At 36.3% G+C, this 25,874-nt stretch overlaps 1 non-coding gene across 1 annotated transcript; it reads right to left on the bottom strand.

Annotated features, from left to right (window-relative positions):
• Nucleotides 1–5,428: 5,428 nt before the first annotated feature.
• On the bottom strand, nt 5,429–5,535 carry LOC123820338. Its single transcript, XR_006785955.1, has one exon. It is a non-coding gene; the product is annotated as a U6 spliceosomal RNA (small nuclear RNA).
• Between the last annotated feature and the right edge of the window lie 20,339 nt (nt 5,536–25,874).

Below are 25,874 nucleotides of genomic sequence, written 5' to 3'. Positions count from 1 at the left end.
TAAGAGTCATGTACTATCATACACAGTATAGAGGCAAATGCTGTCACCTGTGAAGAAATAGGAACTGTGACGTGCAAAGGAGTGGTTTCTCCTGCACAGGTGCAATCCAGTCACACGTCTCCTGAACTCCCAGTCCGTGTTGTCGTTTGTTTGTGTTTCTATCACACCAACTTTACAGTTATCAGTACTTTCTCCTAACATTTTTTTGGAGACTATTTATACTTGTTGTATAATCAAATTATTTAGAATAGCAGACTGAGTCACTGCATTAATCCCTTCTACGTCACAAAATGTCAATACAGGGCCTAATATAGGACAAGAAATACCATCGAATTTCTAGAATATGCAAAAAGGATGGAATTTCCAACTGATGAAACTAAGAAGTGGAAACCAGGGTCTTGAATATACAGGCAAAGGTCTCTGAAAGTAAAGCAGCTGATTTTTCCTAGTAGAACTTTGACAAAGCTCCTGGCTCAAATTTGCAAGTACAATGAGGCATGAGTGAAAGATGGACCTAAAATCATAGGGAATAATTAATCAGAAGTCTATAAAGAACAATAAGCAGCCCCATATTCAATTACAAAGGGCTGAAAGCCAGGCATTTCAATCTCAGTCCAAATGAACCTCGACTATTTTCATCCCAAATGAGTTGAACAAATTGTCTTGGATGATTTTGGGGAAGCCAGTGTGGATGATTGTGCCCCGGAACAGTATCCTTTGTTTTCTACCACTTGCAGAGCTTATTACCGACTTTGCTTTTCTTAAAAGTAACCCAGGCAGATACAAAGTTTCTCTCAATAACCCAGGACCCCCAGCCAATCCTCCTATTGCATTATTCTTATGCATGACTGGATAATCAATTTTAATTAAATATTTGAGAACAGGCTAAAACAAGAAAAATACAGATCATAAACAAGTAGAAAGGTTAACTTCTGATAAGAACAGACCTTAAACAAATAGAAAACTTATCCCTGGCTTCAAACACAGAAATGAACTTAAACAAGCAAATCAACAAAAATAATAACTGAAAATGAACACTGCTCTCATTACTATACTCAGGAAAACTGAGAAGATATGAACTCCCAAATCAAGGAGTTCATATCTGGGACAAACCTGGAACAACTGGGTAATAACAGATCTCAAAACTGAAAAATATGGTTGCTAAAATAAAATGTCAATACTGTAAAGTAAATAAATTTCCCTAAAATGTAGAGCAAAAAGACAAATAACCCTAAAATGTGAGAGAAAGGGAAATATGTTTAAGGTCAGTTCAAGAGATACAAGGTCAGAATGATGCCTTGGGAAGAAAGGCCGGAGTGCCAAGCGGAGTGCGTGCAATAATAACACCCATACCCAAGTGCTGCAGTGTGACTTTTGGGTTCAGGAGATCATAACAACCATATAAACATCCAGACAGCAAAAATTGATCACCTCAGAGAATCAAGAACCAAAGGATCAAAATCCTCAGTGATAAAACTGGAGCACTGCCTTTTATTTTGTAATGAAAAATTACAAATTCATTTTAATTTGTGCCTGTCTTTATTCAAATTATTAGGGTTTTTTTGTTTGTTTTTTGTTTTCTGTTTTGTTTTGAGATCAGAATAAAGGCAGTTAACACATGTAGAGTAAAAATGTTACCCTTACTCCTCCCAAAGCACACTTTCCTATGAAGGTACGAAAAGGAAGTAAGTATGGTAATCCTAGAAGGAGAAAGTTACACCATCTAAGAGACAGTTCTCCCCTATGAGGAGAGCAGGAAAGGGTGCCACCAGAGGCCTAGAAAGAAATCAACCCAAATTTAAGCAGAAGAACCAAGGACTCTTGAATAATGAATCAGTGAAATAAATTCAAAATGTGATAAAGGCAGAGAACAACAACAACAAAAAGGCATTAAATACTTATGAAAGAAAGAATAGCATACTGTGCAAAAATGTCATGATCCAGATTGCAATGGGAAGTGAGTAGTCTTCAGGGAAAATAGCTGAATGGACTCTATCAGTAGGAAAAGATGTGAACCTTGGAAAAGATAAGGTTATGGTTAAATACTGCATATGTGTCATTTCATGCAAAGGAAACAAACACCAATACGAAACCCTGTAAACAAGGGATAAAAGTGCTTGAGAAAGGCATGGTTCAAATGTAAAGAAAATGCAGCATGCTTTAGAGTGGCTACTGGCATATAAAACTGTAAAACCTTTTGGGCATTTTTCCTTGAGTATGCAGAGGGTTATATATTTAATTGAGAAGAAGTAAATGTAATCATAGAACAATTTATGATTCTCCAGTGAGTAATATTAGACAGCCATCTTACTGCAAATATAAAATGTAAGCCCAACCTAGAAGCAAAGGATAGGAGACTTTTTCAGAAATGTGACTTTAGAGCACAATGTTGTCAGCATTGGCAACATAAAAATAAATGTACATCTAGATTTAGAAAGGTGATAAAAATAGATATAAGTAATAAATCAAGAGATAAAATAAAATAGAATCATAATCATAAAAACATCCAACAAACCCAAGAGAAAACAGAGAAAAAAAGAACAAACAAAAATACGGCATAAGTGTAAATTTTAATCCAACTATATTAATAATGTTTTAACATGAATGATCTAAACACACCATTTAAAAGACAAATTTTGAGAATAGATAAAAAAGCAAGACATAACTATATTATCTACAAAAATTCACTTTAAATATAAAAGAAGAAAGAGGAAAACTAAAAAATATTTTGAAATTAAGTAATGTACTTCTAAATTACCTATGGGTCAAGTAGGAATTTGTAAGGAAAATTAAAAAAATTTATTTTATGCTTAATTAAAATAGAAATTTAATTTATCAAAATTGGTACAGTGCAATTAAAACAGTGCTCAAAGGCAAATTTATGGTGGTAAATGCTTGTATTAGAAACCCAAAAGAGATCTCAAAATTGGCAGGCTAAGTTACCAACTTATGAAAATAAAAGAGAAATTAAACCTAAAACAACAAGGAAGGAAGTAATAAACATTATCCTCAAAATAAATAAAATTGAAAAAAGAAAAAACAATAGAGAAAAATCAATGAATCCCAAAGCTGGTTCTGGAAAAACAATTAAAATGAACAAATCTTTAGCCAGAATGCCCCCAAAATAAAAGAAAAAGACACAAACAACTAATATCAGGAAACAAAGAGAGGACCTCACTCCTGACCTAACAGATCAAGAGAATAATAATAGATTACTAAGAACAAATTTCTGTCTATAAATTCTACAGCTGAGCAAAAAAAAAAACCAAAAACACAGTTCCTTAAAAGACACCAACTATGAAAATGCACTTAAGAGGAAATGGTCTTGTATCTATTAAATAAATTAAATCAGTAATTAATAATTTTCCACAAAAGAATACTGTATTCCCAGGCAGCTTCACTGAGTATTTCTTTAGGGAAATAAAAATTAAAACTACAATAAAATATGACTCTTAGAATAACTAACATTAAAAACAAAAACAAAACCCCCAAATCCTGACAATACTAAACACTAGCGATAATGAAGAACAATAATTTTTAAGGTAATATTTGCATAGTCTTTTTATATGGTGATTTTAGAAGCTATTATTCATTGCTGATGGAAATGCAAAGTGGCTGCACCACTTTGGAGGAGTTTGGTAATTTTCTTGTACACACACACTTACAATAGCAGTCATACTCCCAAGTGAATTATAGTTTTATGTTCACACAGAAACTTGTATTCTTGATCACCCAAAACTGGGAACAACCCAGAAGTCCTTCAGTAGAAGAATGGATAAACAAACTGGGTGCATCCACACAATGGAATATTACTCAGCAATTACAAGAAATAAACTTTTAATTCACTCAACAACATGGATGAATTATAAATGTATTTTGCTAAGTGAAAAAAGCCAGATCCAAAAGTCTGCATATTGTATGATTTAATTTATAAAACATTTTAGTAAAGGCAAAACTATGGGGATGGAAACAAGATCAGGTGAGCAACAGGAAGGAGGGATGGGGACGGGGGGTACTACAAATGGGTTGCAAGGCAGCTTTTGGGCAATGTAACTCTTTCATGTGGTCATGTGATAGTAGATCTATGACTTGGCCACAAACCACAGTGTTCTACAATAGCTGCCTAGCACAATGAGCTCATTGAAGGGTATTGGGAAGAAAGAAGCTAAATAATTTTGAAAAACTGTAATGTTAGATTTTCTTTTTTTTAAAGATTTTATTTATTTATTTTTTTAGAGAGGGAAGGGAGGGAAAGAGAGAGAGAGAAACATCAATGTGCGGTTGCTGGGGGTCATGGCCTGCAACCCAGGCATGTACCCTGACTGGGAATCGAAACTGCGACACTTTGGTTCGCAGCCCATGCTCAATCCACTGAACTATGCCAGCCAGGGCTAGATTTTCTAAACCTAAATAAAAAATATCTGTACACAAATACTAAATTCTCATTTATAAATTTGTTTCTTACAGGAGTATGATTTAGTAATTCTGAAACTACTATACCTTTACTCTAAGTTCATCAATAAATAAGTCAACATATTGTAGATTATAGAAGCCCAGTCACTTTCAGTGGGAGAAAGAAGGTACAAATAAGCAGGTTGGAAATGTTAGACTGAAACCTATGGTGCCAGATGAGCGTCTGAGATATTAGTGTGAACTCATGTTTTACACACACAGAGACAGGTACAGCAATAAATATAGATATTTATATACATGTGGGTTAGTGCACGTAATCTATTTCTAGCTCCGTCCACTGAAAGGAGTTATAAGCAGTGATCCTCATTCACAATAAGTACACCCAGTGCCTCGGTGTTTGTTTCTAAATACCCTTCTTTAACAAAAGGAACCAGTGAAACCATAATTTCTGATTCCAGGGCTGGAATAGGAAAAATGAATCTAAAGTATCATCTTTAAAAATAAAAAGGATGGGGTGTGTCATGTCAAAAGGACATAAAAGTACATTTGTTAATCTGAAACAGCTGCCAATAATTAAAGCTGAAACAATTTGAGTGAGAAAATAAATTATATTATTGGTTTATAACATAAAGAAAAATAAATATTCATGAGCCCACAATGGTATAAATAATATTTGAATATATACATACATACATACATACATACATGACTAAACAGAAGAGTTTGTCTCCTATAAGGAGACAAGTCTTCCTTATAGAAGAGTTTTAATTTACAAATGTAGAGAGAATTAAGAAAATAGGAAATCACCATTAAAATATCACAGTAATAATTACTGCAGGCAAGATCCACAGAAAAATTTTAAAGTATCAGAAGAATCTTTTTTTTTAATTTTATTTTAATCATTGTTCAAGTACAGTTTTCTCCCTTTTACTCCCATTCCAGCCCACCCACCCAACCCTCCCCACTTCCCTCCCATTACCACCCTCCCCCTAGCTTTCGTCCATGTGTCCTTTAAAAAAATATGGAATGCTTCAGGAATTTGCGTGTCATCCTTGCACAGGGGCCATGCTAATCTTCTCTGTATCATTCCAATTTTAGTATATGTGCTGCCGAAGCGAGCATGTATGAGAAGAATCTTAAAGGCAGTATTTGTGTAGTCTCGAAGTATCTTCCCCTCAAATATTTTTGTGGTGATTTTAGTATATACTCACAAGCTTTTTTATTATGGCTGCAGGAGTTGAAGCTTAATTCTTCTGCCCTTGAGAATACCTGTCCTTAGTGACTCACTTCTAAAGAATAGCACGTGGGAGGGAAAATATGGTAATTTAGATTGGAGAAATGTGCCCAAGGGCCTTATCCAAAAAATCAGGGTTAACTTCTCCAGCAGTAAATCCATTGATATCATGTAGCCCTGATATGATGAGAAGGGTATCTCTGGTAGGCTTCCCCAAGATCCATTACTTCAGTGTAGTCATGATAAAAAACAGCCAGAAAACCCCCTGACTACTACTCTTTGAAACTTTTAAGGTTAAAGAAGACCAGAAAGACTTAGAAACTCATATATGGGAGGAAAGTCAGAAAACGAGTTGATTAAATATAATGTGATATCCAGGGTTGGATAATGAAACAGAAAAAGAATACACTAAAAGAAAAATAAAGTCTCTCACTTAGTTAATAGTATTGCACCAATGTTAGTGTCTTCATTTTGATAAATGAACTAGGTCAAATAAGGTGTTAATCTTGGGGGAAGTTGGGTGAAGGGCATATGGAATCTCTCTGCTATCTTTGCAACTCTTTTGAATATCTAAAATTACTTTGAAATAAAAGGAAAAAAAGGTGGATGGCATCAGAAATAGTTTTGTGTGTATTCAATTAGTTACAAAGGCAATCATTAAAGTGACTAAAAATAATTACACAACTATTTTAAGAAAAGGGTGGGGAGTGGATACTGTGCAAATAAAGTAAAAATCCCAACCTATCAATTTAGATAGTCAAAAGTTCATTTCAAAAGTTGATAAATCAGTAAATAACTTTTTAAGTGTGTTATTTAAAAAAACTAGATAATATCAGAAAATCCTTTTTAATTTTTTAATAATTTTTAAATTGTTTTTCAAGTACAATTGTCTCCATTTTCTCCACTCCACTCCCCACCCTGCCCCATCTATCCCCACCTCCCACACTTGATCCTATCCCCTTTGGCTTCATCCATGTGTCTTTTATACATGTTCCTTGATGGCCCTTCCCCTACTTTCCCCATTATCACTCTCCTCTCTTCCCTCTGATTACCATCAGTCTGTTCTTTGTTTCAATGTCTCTGTTTATATTTTGCAAAAAAATGAAACTCAACCTTCAACTTATAGCATAGACAAAAATAAACTCAAGGCAGATAAAAGACTTAAATGTGTCACAACATCATAAAAATCCTAAAGGAGAACATAGGCAGGAAAATCTCAGACATCCCATTCAGCAATATTTTCACCAATATGTCCCCTAAAGCACAGGTGGCAAACACAAGGCCTGGGGGCCAAATCTGGCCCTTCATCTTGTTTTATCCGGCCCAGCACCTCATTTCTACTCAGCTGCAGTGCCAAGCTCTCGCTTAACTGTTAAGAAGTAGTTATATTTACACAGTCCTAAAATTCCATTCGGCCCTTTGAAGGCAACCCCGAGCCTGATGTGGCCCCCAGTGAAAATGAGTTTGACACTCCTGCCCTAGAGCAAGGGACATAAAAGAAAGAATAAATAAATGGGACTTCATCAAAATAAGAAGCTTCTGTATGATTAAAGGAAACATCAGCAAAAGGAAACATCAGCAAAATGAAAAGGGAACCAACCATATGGGAAAATAAATTTGCAAATGGTACCTCAGACAAGGGTTGGACCTCCAAAATAGATAAAGAACTCACATGACTCCACTTCAGAAGACAAATAACCCAAATAAAAAACAAAGGACTTGAACAGACATTTCTCTAAGGAGGATGTACAGAGGATCCAGAGATATATGAAAGGATGCTCAACATCACTAGCCATCACAGAAATGCAAATTAAAACCACAGTGAGCTACCACTTCATACCGGTCAGAATGGCCATCATAAGTAAATCAGCAAACAAGTGCTGGATGTGGAGCTGGATGTGGAGGATGTGGAGAAGAGGAAACTCTAGTGCACTGTTGGTGGGAATGCAGACTGGTGCAGTCACTGTGGAAAACAGTATGGAATTTCCTGAGGAAACTGAAAATGGAACTGCCTTTTGACCTAGCAATTCCATTGCTGGAATTATACCCTAAGAACCCTGAAACACAAATTCAAAAGAACCGATGCACCCCCATGTTCATAGCAGCACAATTTACAATAGCCGAGTGCTGGAAGCAACCTAAATGCCCATCAGTAAATGAGTGGATCAAAAAATTATGGTACATTTACATGATGGAATCTTATGCCACAGAAGACAGAAGGAACTCCTATCCTTTGCAACAGTGTGGATGGAACTGGAGAGCATTATGCTAAGTGAAACAAGCCAGGTGGTGAAAGACAAAATATAAACAGAAAATCTCTTTTTAAAATGATGTTTTATAGTTAAATGTTATAAAGAAAATTCACCTCTATGTATCTTTAATTATTAGGTAAAAGTCATGTGATTTGGAGTACAATTAAATTAACAGTTGGGCACTTTATAATAGAGTTTTCCTATATATTTTTTAAACCAGGAAATCTTTAAATAGTCTTTGTTAAAGTTAAAGGAATTTTCTCATTGAAATAGTAATATATTGGCCAGAAAAGGGGCTTAGAGACTACGGTTGTCATTACCATTTCATCTGTAATGTCTGATTTTGTAACAATATGCACAAGTTATTTCAATAAAAATTACAAAATAGTGTCATTTCATAGGGGGGATTCCTTGGCAGTGCATCTGGAATATATTTAATACTTTTCTTCTCTTTTAGAGATTCACAACACACATTTGTACATTAAAAATTCTGAGAAATTGTAAACTAAAAATGAAAGAAAGAAACTTTCTGTCAAGTAGCATTCTTTGAACTTATTTGACTACAAAAACAGGTATTAGACTTACGAGCAACAATCGCAAAATAGAATGCAGTTGGGAAACACTGCACTCTGTCTCTGGAACAGTAAAAGAAAACCACAACTGAGAAATTGATGTGAAGCCTTCTAACTAGTGGCCCAGATGAGTTCTTATCACTCTCTGGAGCCCTTTAATTACTAAACTCATCATCGTCATTCCTGTCTGTCTCTGTTACCTGCCCCAAATACCCTGATAATGGGGTGCAATTTTGTCTTCTTAGATTTGGTGTCCTCATTGCTACTTTATCATTTTGGAGGTCTGTACCAACCTCATTCTGATTCTTGAAATACAGTATGTAAATGACCCTTGAAGCATAATTCTTGTGCTATTCCCCACACTGAGAAAGTGAGGCAGAGCTCTGGGATTCCTCCCTTGGATGTCACCTCTCCTGTGTGGGACACAGATCACACTGTACCTTGAAAGCCTGTAATCAAAAAGGTAGGTTTCTGTCTTCTGGGTCCTTCAAAGCCTCTAGTGTTGTGGGGGAATGAGAGGCTCCCTGCCTTACCTGGATTTTGGTCCTAAGGGATGGTTTCTAGGAGCCAGTCAAAATCTATGACTGTAGCTGTTGTAATTTACATGGTCCTGAATCAAGGCAGGTAGATTATGTATTCTCTTTGTTTTTACTGTGGATTTACAGGAGGGAAGGGTTCTTTTTCCTCTGTCCAAATATCTTAAATCATTCAAAGGCAGCATTAGACTTTAAGTAGAAAAATGCAAATGTAACTGGGACACTTACAATGACCTAAATACATGCTGATTACCTTTTCTGTTATTTTCTGTCCTTAAATAAAGAAAATAATATAAACGTCAGCAGTAAGAAAAATGAAAGTAGGTCAGACCACAGAACCATTAGATCAAAAGCATTCAGAGCCAAGCACACCTTCCCCAAGTGGGAAATGAGAAATCAACATGTAAATGAAAAGCATTTGAAGAGTTGTAGCAGTTCCTCTATTAGCCTTGGCAATTATCAGGAGGGCATTAAATTATTCTGGCAACTGCCTCTTGTAACTGGAACAAAGTGGAAATGCTGGTAATGTTACTGAAAGAGGTGAGTCACTCCAAAGGAAGACTTCCACTGGGTGGGACTCACATTCTTTAGAAAATGAGGAGAATGGACAATGAAGGACAGTCCCTGCTGAGACCGAGAGGAAGAACAGTTTGATTTTGCCGTGTGTGTGCACGTGCATGTGTCTGTATGTATGTGTTCATACACCTGTAAAGGTCTGCTGATTCTTTTCAACCAGTTGTGAGTGAAAGTCCATTGTTAACACCATCATGTGACAATATGGCTGTGGACTCCCACTGGAGACATACTGATTGTACTCATTCCTATTTATGATTGTTATACTCTTCTTTGTTGAAAATTTGCCTTTATGTCCCATTATATAGGGTCCGGTTAACACACTCATCCTTGCCCTGCACAGGTTATCAGATCCAATGCAATACTGTTTGCACAGGCGTAGAGCTAAATAAATGTGGATCATGCCTGTTAATTAAAAGTTTCTCATAAAATAACTGTTTTTGGAACAAGATAAGATTTCTGAAGACACCCTCTGAAAGGAGGAATGGGAGCAGTTCTGTGAATTTAGGCAGGTAGTGCAATAATAAGGAAGGCTGTAAAAACTGATGGAAGAATTTGGAAAATAAACAGAATGACTTAATCCACTACCTATATTAATTCTTTTAAGAATTTGAACCCATGTTTGGGCCTAATACAGACAGTCCACATAATATGTTTGTTCTTCTATAATGCCCAAATTACTATGAATCTACAGAGAATCTTAAGTTTTGCTTGAAAAGTTGAGATTACCACCTAAAGAGGAAGACCCAAAAGACTTTCAACTTTAGAAAGAGGTGTATCTCAGATTCCCTGTGCTCTGTCTGTAGGACAAATAAAGTGAAGTCCCATCTTCCTTACTAGTTGGTAGCTTTTAGAATGTACTATTTTTCGCACCATTCAAGAAAAATGCAGGAGACATAACAGAGCCGGCCACTCCACACAATCTGTGATATGACTGTTGGAAAGTGATTCTGATCTTGTTTGCCCTTCTCCAACAAATGCACTTTCAAGTAGCAGGAAAGAAAAACCTGTCTTTCTCTAGAAACAGAGCTCATAAGACAGGGGCTCTGGAAAAGGTTATTTGAGTTAGTGGCAAATAAATTATTTTTATTTCTAAATGATCTCTATGATGCTAACTCTATTAAATGTAAAAGTAGAAATGCATGTTTTCATTTTGATTAGCAACCTTAGACTCTATATGCTTGAATTAACATAAATAGTCATATACAAATTTATATAAAAAGGCAAAAGACTCAGAAAAGTGAACATAATATTGAACAATGAAATTGAAGGGCTGACATTACCTTACTTCAAGAATTAATATAAAGCTACAGTGACCTATACAGTGTGATATTGGCATAACAATAGACAACTAGATCAATGGAATAAAGAGCTTGCAAACAGACCACACAGATATGGCCAACTAATCTTTGACAAATGAGCAAATGCAATCCAGTGAAGAAACAATAGTCTTTTCAACAAATGGTGCTAGAACAGCTGGATATCCATGGGTAAAACAAAACAAAAACAAACAAAAAACAAATTAAAAAGAAATAATTTATATACAGGCCTTACATCTTTCACAAAAATTTCTCAAAACAGATCACAGACCTAAATGGAAAATATAAAACTATGAAAATTTTAGAAGATTGTGTAAGTGAAAATCTAGATGACCTTGCCAATGATTTTTTTTGGATACAACACCAAGAACAACCCATGAAAGACAATGTTGAATTTCATTAAGATAAGTTGAATTTCATTAAAACCAAATTAAAAACTTCTGCTCTGCAAAAGACATTGTTAAGAAAATAAAAACAAAGTTAAAGTGGAGAAAATGTTTGCAAAATGCACATTTGAGAAAAGACTTACATCCAAAATATACAAAGAACTCATACAACTCAACAATAAGAAAATAAAAAGTTGAATAAAAAATGGATGAAAGAGATGAACAGATACCTAACTGAAGAGGATATACAAATGGCAAATAAACATGTGAATAGATGCTCAACATCATGTGTCATCAGAGAAATGCAAATTTAGCTGACAATAAGATACCACTGCACTCGTACTAGAATAGCTAAAATCCAAAATTCTGACAATATCAAATACTGACAAGGATGTGGATCAACAGAAACTTTCATTCATTGCTGGTAGAATTCAAAAAGGAACAGTCATAGTGAACAGTCAATAACCAATCATGCATCCTGATAGTTACAGAAATGAGTTAAAAACTTATAAGCTGAAAACATGACCATATGGATATCTGCACACAAATGTTACCAAAACTTGAAAGAACCCAAGGTGTCCTTTGATGAGTGAATGGGTAAACAAACCATGGCACATCCATAAAATGAAATATTGTTCAGTGATAACAAATGAACTGTCGGGCCACACACACACACACACACACCACTGAGAAACTTTAAATACATATGCTAAGTGGAAGAATCCAGTTAAAAAAGGCTACCTAGTATGTATCTCCAACTATAACATTCTGGAAAAGAAAAAACTATGGAGATAGTACAAAGGTTAGTGGTTGCCAGGGATTAGGAAGGAGGGAAAGATAACTAGGCAGAGCATAAGAAGACGTTTAGGGCAGTGAAACTATTCTGTATGACCCGATACTAGCAGATACACGATATGCATTTGTCAAAACCCATAGCAGTGTACAACACAGACTGAACCCTAATATAAAATACTGGTTTTTAGTTAGTAATAATGTGTCAATATTGCTTCAACAGCTATAACAAATATATCACACTAATGCAAATGGTTGATAATAAGAAAACTGTGGTGGGGGGAAGAGGGCAGAAGGCATATGAGATCTCTCTATGCTCTCCTGAATTTTTCTGTAAACTTAAAAATTGTTCTAAAAATAGTCCTTTAATGTAAATAAATAAATAAAGCAATGCTCTAAAAAGCATCACTTTTCTAATGGAGAAATCTGGTATGTGATTCCTCAGTGACAGTTAATGAGCTTCTGCCTCGGCAAGCTGCTTTCCCTCCCTTCCTGATTCGTATCCCACCCACTGCCAGCTGGACGCCCATTAACGCTGAGAACTGGGCAAGTGATATCCTGAGGCAGGCTATCACTTATGACAGGAAGACACAACCATCCTACGATTACAAATGAAAAAGGAAACATGGCAGTCAACAAGTGCATGTTTTTGGAACATGAGACTAGAGATGGAGAGATGGGATGTGTGAGAACACCCTCCACTCACCTGCCCTTGTTGGGACTTGGGAGGATGTCGCCTTCTCCTTTGTACACTGTGAAGGGGAGGTCGATTCCTCTGTCCTAGTTTTCCAATATAGCAGAGTCATGGAATAATTCATTGGTGGCTCCCAGAACTTTAAGCTTGTCTTTGTAGTGGCAAACATTATTATATTCTGTCCAGAGCAAAAACAAACCAAAAAATCAGCACAACAAATTGTTTACAATTTATAACCTATAATATGCATAAGAAATATTGGGAGGTTGAGGCAGAGGGTTCCGCCGACCACTCCATTCAGATTGTCAACCTGTTTCCTAGCAGCAATCTTGTGTGTGGTGTATCCATAAACTGGATACATGCTTCCTAACCACCAACAGTCTTGGAGAGATGATACTCTTGTCTATAAGTCAACCCATTCTTCCCCTTCCTTGCACTTGGCTAGGGAGAAAGCTGGGGGGCTTGAGCAGTGGAAGCTTAACACAGTGTGGTGCAAGTCTTGAGCCATTGCTTTAAGGTAAAGATATTAAATTAATTTCACTTAATTCTAACCTGCATCATTAGCCAAATAAATTGAATACAGCATCTCAAATAACATAAAATTCAATTGACCCTTAAACAATGTGGGGGTTAGGGGCACTAAACCCCCTGGCCAGTTGAAAATCCATGTATGACTTCTGACTCCCCCAAAACTTAGTTGTTCCTCAGTATCTATAAGGGATTGGCTCCAGGACCCCTCGTGGATACCAAAATCCACACATGCTCAAACGTTCTATATCAAGTGGCTCAAATCACTGCATTCAGTCAGCTCTCCACATGCATGGACTCCCAACTATAAGTCAAAAACAGTACAGGCCTTTGTTGAAAAAAAAAAAACCCTACGTATAACTGGACCCAAACATTTCAAACCCCTGTTGTTCAAGGGACAACTGTATAGAAATTCAGAGACATGCATTAATAGATTATCTTTTCAGTTTCTTTTTTCCCTAAGAAATATTTACAGCCTTTCGTAGTGGGCATCCTCTGGGATGAACAGAAAAGAAAAACTGGGCTGCAGATTTTTTAGTGATATAATATACTATTGTATAATATAGGTGCTGGTACACAGAAGCCCTAATTAATATTTGCGGGCCTCTAAGAGCTTCGGTTCTAGCCAATATTCTAGAAACACTCATACAGAGAATAATCACCAGTGTGCCCTGCCCCTCAGATACTACATCCTATTCCAAGTTAAACTAGCAAAGAGTTTAGGGATTTCCACTTGTGACTGGCCACTAAGAATTACGTCTATGCTTTTATCTTCCTAGGTATATGTAAACTCATTACATTCCAACTTCTCAAAATGACAGACAGAGATGTGAGGATGTTAGGTCAAATTCTTGGGGAATCTAGAACTCCTGGGACCAAGGAATGAGTCTGGCCCTTGGGACTGTAAAGTGTTGGTTTGCTCTGCTGATAAGTTGGAAATATGAAAATGTGTGTTACATTCTATGTCTATCTCTTGCTGGGCAAAACTTACAATAGGCCCTCTCACTACTGCTTGTTTACCCCTTACATCTTTTTTTTCTTCATGAGGTAGCTCATGTTGTACAATGAAAGAACTTGTTTCTCTGGCACGTATTGCAAACAAAATCGCTCCCTGGAGTGCTCCCATAAGCTCCAACTTGGCAAAAAGACAAAGCTTGACTTGCTTCTGGAATTTTGGAATGCTAAAAGGTGGAAATCCTTCCTCAAATGTTAAGCTAGGTTGCGTTGTTCCCATATCCACCCAAGGAATCAAGTATTCCCCAGTTAGAGTCTTGCTAGATTTAGTTTGATGTATTACTTAAAAGGATGTAAAGAGGAAAAATATTTCATATAAGCTGTTAGTGAAAGAAGACAGGAAAAAATTATTCCAAAATGCTCATTGCAGTAATGAGGCTTTGAAAACAATTTTCAGAATGTCAAGTAAGCAAGCATCATTTTTATATCTGTCAGTATGAAGCAAACTTGAAATGATACTCAGCCAAACTTTGCAAGTGCTTCCCAATGAGCAGGACATAAACCCATCATGCTATAATCACCTGGTGAAACATTTCTATTTGCAGGGGAAATAAATTTTTTGTCTTCCATTATATCCTTATTAAGTCCTCTAAAAGAACAAAGAGAGATGATGGTTTACCATCTTACGTGACTTTCAAGTTTACCAGTAAGCACCTTCTCCCTGAACTTGCCATTGTTTCACACAACATGGGGGTCCCTTACTTAATGGGAAGTTTGAATTGAGTGTCATAACAAATATTTACTTACTCCCTTGCAACTTCTCCCCTTGCAATCAGAAATTTAGAAAAATGTGGCTGTCTTTTCCCTACTGTTACAAATAATTTTGGTTATTTCAAGTCCTTTTCAGTTTATAAATGCTCTAACTGAAGACCTCTAGCAGGGTGTTCCTTAATTAGCACTGAGGAAATCTGTCTTGTTCATCTACATTGTGTGATTTAAGGAGATCATGCTTTGTTTATGAAAAATTAATTCTGATTCCAAATTTTACAAAGGCTATGATTTTTCCCTTATGTTTGCAGAGTTGCATGAAACTGTTCTTTGCTGTTGCCTTTGAGGTTTAGTTCTGCAGGATCACGTAGAGTCCCAGAAAAGCTGATAGAATACTATGAGAAAATGGTATTCATAGACCTCCCAGGGGGGAAAAGTTTGGAGGGAGAAAGAGAAAAGAAAAGAGAAATCCTGTTGGCCCAGGACTCCCAGCCCTATTCTAGGATTTTTGTCTCAGGCAACAAAGATAATCTGTGAACCTATGAGCACATATTTAAAGCCACTTAAGGACCTACACATTTTTTATTGTCCTGGTCTGATTAAACAAACCTCACAGACGTGATGAGTAATTTATGATAAATCAGTGTCCACACAGCATAAAAGCACATTTTAAAGGGATTGTTTTATGTTTAATTCCTAAGTGAAAACTAAGCTTGTCCTTTTTTGTGTGAGCTATTTTATTACAATTGTCTTAGTTTTACATTTTTCAATTTTAAAAATAATTAAGGAAGAGAAGTAAATACTCAATAGTTCTTATATAGACTGTAAAGTAAGCTTTAAGTGTCATCCTACTGGAGTTTCAGGACACTGTTGGTTATCAGTATCATCAGTGTCAGAGATGCCAGCTTCACAGAAGAGTCAATGGAGACTTATGTTATATAGCTCCACCAAAACACCATGCCTGTTTTAAGCAGCCCAAAGTTCCCATTAAATATTTGATAATCCAGCTACGAGCCTTTTCCATTCCAGAAAACTTCGTTTTTAAGAGAACTTTCTTAGACTGTGGAACAGACACAGGCATGTGCTCCACACAGATTTCAAAGGCATCATGGGAGCCACGGAGACCTCCCACCGCGTGTTATTTTAATACTCATTTATTCCTGCATCACAATGGACTCTGAGTGGGCTGTTTATGGGGTGTATAAAGGCTCTGTGAAAATAAAAACTCTGTATCTTGCTTGCATTCTCTTAATATGAGACAGCTGAGTCCTCTCTATTCACTCCCTTAATTCACTCCCAGATACAGATATTCTGGAAGGAAGTAGGTCCCCAAAAATCAAGAGTATCATAAAAATCTGTTGTACTGACTCCTGTTCCTATAGCCCAATGACTTCAAATGGCTATTTGTAAAGGTGGTGTTGCCTATCTTCTTTCTTCCCATGTATACTGGAAAGGAGGTATAGGCAGTACATATGACAGAAACACATAGGTATGGAGGACCTCCTAGGGTGTGTTGAAGCATTTGGTTGCTGAATTTTAGGCAAAAACTCCTGAATGTATCTTTAATTTCTAGTTCTTCTTGCCTCCAAACATCAATCTGACTGATGCACAGTTAAAAGCAGTACTTCTTCTTGGCCTTTTATTTTCAAGAGTTCATACAATCATTAAACAATAGTGTTAGCCTTGCCATTTCTTGGGAACCTACCTTGTATAAAGCACTTGTGAGACATGCCACATAACACAGAATTAGTTAGGCCACTTCAACCACTTTGGGAAGAGACACCCCCACCTCCACATTTGTCACCGTCTCCACTACTTCTCCTGTATGCTGCAGTCTGGCTAAAGGAAATAGTGGTCTGGCTACCAACAGTATTGTGCAGAACGTATCTAGGCATCATGCATAATTTGGATCCAATCAGAATTTGCTTGGGTATTACTAACTGGTAATAGTGATATCCACCTTACTGGGTTTTTTAAAGGGGAAGTGACACAATGTATGTAAGAACAAAACAGTGCCTGAAACACAATAAATATTTGGAAAATGATAGCTATTATAGTTTTATATGTTATTATAGTAACACTCCTGAAGGAAGTTGAAACATTGAGGTGGTGGGAAGTAGGGCCAGTGCAAGTACTGCCATTGAGCTTGAACTTGAGAAAATGTAAGGTATTTCTCCCTGAGCACACTGACAGCTACTGAGGACTTTGTGATCAAAAGTATCTTGGGATCTTGCTTTTTGGTGTCACTGGTGGTTTCTAACGAACTACTTGATCTAATACATGGGGACTTAACTCAGTGGCTGCTTCTGAATCCTTAACAGGTTCTTTGAAGTACCATTTCAGAGAAATTGAGGATTGTCTGAAGTGCTTGGCAACATGTATTAGCTCTTCAGATGCCCCATGCTTGCATATTTCACATCTTTCAAATCAAGATACATGGGAGAATCGATGGGAAGGATTGCAGCAATGATGAGCCTAAAGAAAGGACTTCGACTCAATCTCAAAATTCAACAATTGTTTTTGAATACCTCCCAGGCAGAAAGAAAGAAAAATTTGGAAGGTACTCTTTTTTTGGACTTGGGGGGGAACACAACTATGATACCTATTTTATAGTAGAGGCAGAGATAATTAGAATTTCTATGAAAGGAAAAACAATACTAATTCCGAAAGCCAGGATCTGGAAAGCGGACATAGAGTAGGTGGCCTAGGTCGTAAAGGCTGGTAAATGGAAAAGGGAAAAGAATCCTTGAAACAGAAAGAAGAAAACATGAACAAAGGCACACCACTGGGCAACAGAGGAAATAACTGAAGAGAGCTGCAGATTAAATAAATTCATATGGTATTTGAGGGGTATGACCAAAAGGTGATTCTAGTAGCATTTTCCCAATAAGAAGGGAGAAATACAGGGCTTCTCAATGAAGAGTACAGAGGTCTGTGAGTGGAAAATGTCAGTTTCTCTCTGCCCTGTAGGGGGTGTAAGTAATGATCTATCTGCTCACCCAGCCACTGTTGACTCGGCAGCTCCTGGAGCTCAGGTGGTCAGTCCACCAGCTGCACCGGAGAAAGGAAGCTGTGTAATTGACAGTTTCCCAGAAACCGAGGATCTCCTCCCTTAATTGTCCTCTCTTTACCATCACTTGGCAATTTACAGTATTTGGGTGTGGATGAAAGGAATGAGTTTGAGTTGCTTTATTAAAAAGAAAATTTACAGATGCATAGATTCAAATGCCTTTGCTCAACAAGTGTAACTGTGTTAACTCTTTCCCCGAAGGTCCACTTTATGCTGACTGGAGTCAGAGTACCATCCTTTTTGTAATGCTGCTATCATGCCTTCCCTCTAAGAAATTTAAAGAATCTTTCCAATGTTTAAATTGCTTTGCAGGGGCAATTTCTCTATTAGGCACAGTAGGCACATTATTGAGGATCCTTTTATGGAGCCACAAAAATATTTTAATTTCTTTTAAAATCAGGAGAAAAAATACACTTTCAGAGTTGAATAAAAAGTTTGATTTCCTTCAAATGAAAATTTAAAGGAAATTAACATTTTAGGGTCCTTGAAAATCTATTAATTTTGCCTACAGTAGGAAAAATTTTTTTAAGTATTTAAAGTTGTATCAAAAGTAATGTTTAACATGAATGTTATAATGGAAGAAGGGTCCCACAAAGGCAAAAGTGCCCAGGGCCCACAAAAGTCACAATATGCCCCCTCCTGCTCTGTTCACCCAACAGGAGTCCTCTCCTCTTTCTAACAAAACTTCCCACCTCACTGAAGCACTACAATGAAAAATTGATGGAACTTAAAATGTATAATTCAGATTTGAATACACTTTTGCACTTACTCTCTGTGTGAACTTGGGTAAGTTGTGAGCCTATCCAAACTTCTGCTTGCTTATCAGTGAACAAACACCACAACTATGGTCTCTCATACCACTGGTCTTCCCATATTCAATCAGCACAGCTCTTTATGTTCACTGCTTTAGAGAAGGAAAACGTGATCAGAAGTAAAACAAAAATTGAATCAATTTTTTTTTGCATTCCCAAATCCTAGGCTCCCAGAAGAATGGAAACACGTATACATTGAAAGTAACTGAATAGACTGAGTAATAATAAGAAAAAAATATTCGGTCCTCAAACTAGATGACAAATTTTAAAGTCCCACTTCCCCCATCACTAACTCCTAGGGAAACACTAATCTATACTATAGTTTTGCCTTTTCCATAATGTCACATAAATGGAATCATACAGTCTGTAACCTTTAGAGACTGGCTTCTGTCACTCGGCATAATGTCTTTGTGTTTATCAACAGTTTGTTTCTTTTATTTTGCTACACAGTATTCTGCTGTCTTGATGTGCCACAGCTTGTATCCAATCACTTGTTAAAGGACCCTTAAGTCATTTCCAGTTTCTGGTTATTAAGAATCAAGCTGTTGCCCTGGATGGGTGGCTCAATTGTTTGGAGCATCATCCTGTACGCCAGAAGTTTGCAGGTTCAATCCCCAGTCAGGGTACATACCTACATTGTAGGTTCAATCCCCAGTCAGGGTCCATATGGGAGGAAACCAGTTGATGTTTCTTGTTTACATAGATGTCTCTCCCCCAATCCCTTTACTCTTTCTCTAAAATCAATACATATATCCTTGGGTGTGGATTTTAAAAAGAATCAAGCTGTTATAAATAATCAAACTTTAATAACCTTCAATTGTAAGTTTTTGTGTGCACTTAAGTTTCAATATGTCCAGAGTGAATACCCAGAAGTGAGATCACTGGGTCACACAATACCTAAACATGTAATTTTATAAGAAAATGCCAAACTGTTTTGCTTAGTGGTTTTACCATTCTGCATTGCCATGAGCAATACATGGAAGTTCCAGCTGTCCCACACCCTCAGTAGCATTTTGTATTATTAGTATTACTTATTTTAACCATTCTAATAGATCTGTAGAAATACATCATCATGGTATTAATTTCAATTTTTTCAGTGGTTAATGATGCTGAACGTCTTTTTATAGGCTTGCTTTGCATCCATATACCCTCTTTGCTATCCATTTGAAGCTTTTAAATATTTGTCAGTTGAGGTGTTTGTTTTTTTACTGTTGAGTTTTGAGAGTTCTTTATATATTCTAGATACAAGTCCTTTGTCAGGTATGTGAATTGCAAATATTTTATCCCCATCTGTAGCTTGCCTTTTTATTCTTGTAACAGTGTTTTCAATTGAGCAAAAAGTTGTAAATTCAACTCATCAAGTTTTTCTTTTATAGATTATGCTTTGGTGCCCCTTCTAAGAACTGTATCTCCAGATAATGAAATTTTCCTCTATGTTTTCTTTAAACATGTATTTGTGATCTTTTTTACTTAACTTTTCATGTAAGTTGTGAGCTTTACATCAAGATTCTTTTATGTTTTGCCTGTGAATGTCCAATCATTCTAATACTATTTGTCAAAAAAACTATCACTTTTCCACTGAAATGCTTTTCCATCTCTGTTGAAAATCAAATGGCTATATTTGTGTGACTCTTCATTTTGTTCCAATGGTGCACATATTTATCTCTAGGCTAATACTCCATTATATTAGTACTCACTGTAGTTTCATAGAAATTTGCATGATTTCTCCAACTTTTCTTCTTTCAAAAATAGTTTAGCTAAGGTATTTTACTTCCTTTGCCTTTATTTATGCATTTTAGAATAGGTTTGTCCATATGTAAAAAAAAAACAAAAACCCTGTCCATATCTGATTAAAGTTATTTTCATTAACTCTTTGGATTGATTAGGGTAGAATCAGTCTTTGCTGTGTTGAGTCTCCCATGAGCACAGTGTGTTTCTGTTTATTTATATCTTTGAATTCTCTCAGTAGCATGCTGTGGTTCTAAGTATATAGATCTGGATTATGTTTTGCTTGTTTTATAACTATGATTTCCTTTTTAAGAGATATTGTAAATGTCTATCTTTAAGTTTTTAGTTTTTAATTATACATTGTTAGTATATGGAAATACGAAGGAATTTTTGTGTCTGTACTGACTGTGTATCCTGTGACCTTGCTCAATGCACCCTTTAGTTTTAGAGAAAAATTATTTGCAGATTTTGTGAGATTTTCTCTAATAATGTCATCCATGAATAGGGATAATTTTAATTTTTTCTTGTGTGTTTATCTATTATTTATTTTTGTGGCCTATTGCCATGGCAAAGCCTTTCACTATGATGTTAAATAGGGGTAACGAGAGAGACATTCTTCCCTTGCTCCTGATCTTGGGGAGAAACAGTCTTTCTCTATAAAGTGTGATCTTGGCTATAGGTTTTAATGTTTGTTTTGTAACCCAAGTATGGTCTCTCTTGGTGAATATTTCATGTGTACTTAAAAATATATATTTTGCTATTGTTTGGGGTATTTTTTAGATGTCAATTTATAATCACAATAATGAATTACGGCATATATGTCAATTATATCTGTTGGTTACTAGTATTGCTCAGTTCTTTTATCTAGTGTTGAAGTCTGCAACCGTAATTGCAGATTTGTCTACTTATCTTTTCAGTTTTGTGTTTTACTTCATGCATTTTTGGATTTGTACTAGTTTCCTGCCACTGCTATAACAAAGAAGCACACACTAGGTGGCTTAAATAACAGAAATTTATTTTCTCACAATTCTGGAAACTAAAAGTCCAAGAACAAGGCGTTGTTGGCAAAGTTGTTTCCTTTGAGACCTCTCTCCTAGACTATGGATGGTTGTCTTCTCCATTTGTCTTCTTATGGTTCTCCCTCTTCTATGTGGTTCTGTACCTTAATCTCCTTTTCTAATGAAGATACCAGTTCTACTGGGTTAGGGCTTATCCTGATGACCTCATTTAAACTAGGTATCTCTTAAGAGACCTTATCTCTAAATACAATCACATTTTGAGGTACTGAGTGTTAGGATTTCAATATATGGGTTTTTGGGGTACACAATTCAACCCATAATACTCCTTCTGTTATTTTCCCAAATCGATATACTTCTCACATGCAAAATACATTCACCCCCTTTCAATAGTTCCTAAAATCTTAACTTATTCCCGTATCAAGTCTAAGTCCCAAAACTCATCTGAATGTCATCTAGATCAAGTATGGGTGAGGTATGGAATATAATTAATTCATTATGAGGTAAAACTCCTCTTTGAGCCCACTGGTGTGGCAGCCCTGCCATCTAGGTTTTGGGATAAATATACACTTTGAATTCCTGTATTTTCTTGGTGAACTGACCCTTTATTATTACAAAAGTCCATTACTGCTCTGAGTTCTCTAATTTTTATGAGTGATACTTAATGATTATTTTATCTGCTAGGTCTGGGCTAAATTAGGACCTTTTAGAATCCCTGAGAATTAGTGATACTATATCACCTGTAATATTTATTTCACACTTATTGCATAATAAAACTATATAATAAAGTAATATTAGTCTTTAAAATATGAAAACACCTGTATGCTAAAATTAAAACTAGCTTCTTTCTAGAAATAAACACACTCATTTAATTAAAATTTCTCATTTGCTGGTACCCAAAGTGAATGTTTTTGTCTTTCATTAGGTAATTAACTACTGCCAAGGAGTGTTCCTATAGAATATAGCCAAAATGGTCCTTTGACACAATCAAGTTGAGGGAAGTTAAATACAATATCTCTTCAATACTTATTAGCTTATTAAATTCTTCCAGAGATCCCAAATTAATTTTAAAAATTAAAGTTATTTAACTTCATATATTATAATTAATATGGCCTCAGAACAATTTTTTCATATAATGTCTAGTAAAGTCCCATAAAATAAATGTTCCTTTCAACACACTTTGGAAAATAATTCAGAAATACTGCATCATTTTCTAAGCCTTTATTATGTGTTGGGGACTATTCTAAAAGATTTACATGCTTTACCTTATTTACAACATGTCAGAGTGGAGTAAATACAATAAGGCAAATACATCTTCATTTTATAGATGAAGAAATTGAGTGAGGTCACACAGCTTTTAGTAATGGAGCTATGATTCAGACTCTGTTCATGTCACTCCATAATTTAGTCAGCATGGAGCACAGCCCTCAGCTGCTTTCCTAGGAGCTGACGTCACATTCTCTTCTCACAGCTTTGATTCAGCCTTCAGGGCCCCACCTCTTATCCACATATACGATGGTAGTGGACTTCTGCCCCCTGATTCACCAAGTCCTCATCCTTTTGTTCCCATGTGGCTCTGATTTAAAATTCATTTTCTCATTTTCCAATGAGACTACGACACTAGGAAAAAGCATGGGTTGTACAATTCACCTGTGGCCTTCCTATAAACAAATATCACCTTCCCTGGAGGCCTGAAGAGAGTTGCTGTGGTGTAGAGGGCGAGAGGAAGGGAAGAAGAGTAAATAACTAAGGTAGATGTCAAGAGAGAATGAGATAACAGTGGACCGCCAATAATAGGTTGGATATAAAATATTTTCAGTTCTCACTCCAAACTGGAGGAGAAAAGAATTTGATTTGACAGAATCATAAAAGTGGATTGTTAACCAGTAATCCTGGGCACCTCAAAATATTTGCAGGACCCTAACAAGTCTTTTCCAAGGGGTGAGATATAACATTTGTTGACAACCTTGTAATATGACTTTCATCTTATAAAGTATGCAATTAAATTATCATTTTGTAAATTGCTATGTCTATAATATCTGTATAATTGTATACATCCGTTAATAAAAAATATTTTGGCACTATTTCCTTAGCAAACCCCACAAATAATAAATGTAGTTTCTCTAATTGGGAAATCATTAAGTCCACTGAATAGTATTCAGCTCTGCTGAAGTCTAATGATTCATTAATTTACTCATTATAAAATGCATTGGGTATCTTCTAAGTTATGGCTTCTAGAAGCTTAGTCAGCCATTAAAAGTTTCAGCTTCTTGAATATAAAATTTTAAAGGTGTTAAGGTCATATAATATCATAGCTAGAATTTTAGCTAGATTAATACCTTATGCCCAAGTGAGGAAGGCTTTCTGTTTGTCACAGACTGGTGATTCTTCAGGTAGTAGGCAAAGGGTTGGGTAAGTTAAAGAAATGAGTGGGAGAAAAGCAGAAATAAACCCAGCTCTAAGGGAAACAAGCCAACCGACAAGTCACTTTAAATAAGTCTGAAAAGGTGAGAATTGGTCCTGCTGCCTGATTTAGAGCACGGTGGGTTGAGATTTTTGAGAGTTTGTTTTTTTCCCCTCTGTAGACCCTACCACGTACAGAATGAAGTCTTGATTCCTCTTTACACTGCTAATGAACTTGGTTGGGCAAACACTCATCTGTTTACCCTCTGACAAGCTTCTTTAGCTTGGGTTGGGTTGGGAATGCATAAACCTAGGAGCCTGCAGTCTTGCCTCAGGGGTAATTGGAAGAGAAAGGTCAAATCTGGAAAAGTAAATGAAACACCCACAAACCTGGACAAGGAGAGAGACAATCACTTTTAAATGGTTATTATTTTAAAAGGAAGTATGTGTTATTTTTGACAGTATGCCTTCAACAGATAGACCTAAGTGGCTGAACAGAAAAACAAGATTTGTTTCACACAAACACAAGGCTAGGATGAAGAGCACACTACTGGATTTTCAAGGTAATGGAACAAAAATTAGTTTTCCAACAATGTCAATCATTTTAGAGTTACATGGCTGAACACAGTGTTATTTTACCAGATTTATTAAATTAGGGTTAACATACAATTATCTGCATTTATTTAGAGAGCATAGTTTGATAAGTTGTGGCATATTTATACCTGTGAAACCATCACCACAATCATGATAGTGAACATAACCATCACTTCCCAGATTTTTGCATGCCCTCTTGTAATCGTTTACCCTCCTTTACTTCTTGCCCCAGCTCAATTCCAATCCCGGGCAGTCACTGATCTGACTTCTTCTACTGTAAACCAGTTTGTGTTTTTAGACTATATAATGGACTCTCACAGTGTATATTCTTTTTTGGCTTCTAACTCTTTAATTATTACTTTGAGACTCATCCATGTGGTGGTTCAATAGTTCATTCTTTATTGACGTGTAGTGTTTCATTGTATGGATATACCAGATTGTTTTTCCACTCACCTATTAATGGACACTTGGGTTTGTATCAGTTATCTGTTGTTGTGTAACAAATGACCCTAAAAATGAGAAGCTTAAGGCAACAAAACATTGGTTACCTCACAGTTTATGTGGGTCAGGAATCTGAGTGCAGCCTAGCTGGTCGCCTCTGGCTCAGGGTCCAACAATAGGCTACAATTTTTGTTTTAGCCAGGGCGATGGTAATCTTAAAACTCATTGGAGGAAATCCCACTTCCAAGCTCACTCACATGGCAGGCCATGTTGGCAGGCCTCAGGTTCCCTAGTGAGACAGACTCAGTGGTCAAGACGATAAAGTTCACTTTTGGCTCCAATCACTGTCAGACACAGACTGGGAAGGTGTTATGTATATGTAGCTCTACAATCTGGAACACGTGGCCTCTGGGATCATCACAGAAGGCGAGAGAGTGTTTGGATCATGATCATGAAGGATGTTTTCTGAGGGTCAGGCCTAGAAGTGTCTCACACCACATCCACCTATATCATGTTGTCAGACTCCAGTCCCGTGACCACCACCTAACTGTGAGGGGAACTAAGCAAGTGTTGATGAGCATTAACTGATAGATGCACTGTCTCTAACATGAGATTCATTAGGGTGAAGCCTTTGCATTTCTTCTTTAGTTCATATTCCATCTTAGGCACATAATAGATGCTCAGCAGGTATTTGTATTATGCTTCCATTTATATTATTTTGGCACCTCTATGAGGCAATTCTTATAATTCATATTTGCATGTGAAAAAAACTGAGGCTCAGAAAAGTTA

Source organism: Phyllostomus hastatus, unplaced genomic scaffold (genome assembly GCF_019186645.2).
Source record: "Phyllostomus hastatus isolate PE091 unplaced genomic scaffold, TTU_PhHast_1.1 phas_contig_34, whole genome shotgun sequence".
In the NCBI taxonomy this organism is placed as follows: domain Eukaryota; kingdom Metazoa; phylum Chordata; class Mammalia; order Chiroptera; family Phyllostomidae; genus Phyllostomus; species Phyllostomus hastatus.
The sequence above is the reverse complement of the archived record's forward strand: the minus strand, read 5'-3'. Positions and strand labels throughout refer to the sequence as shown.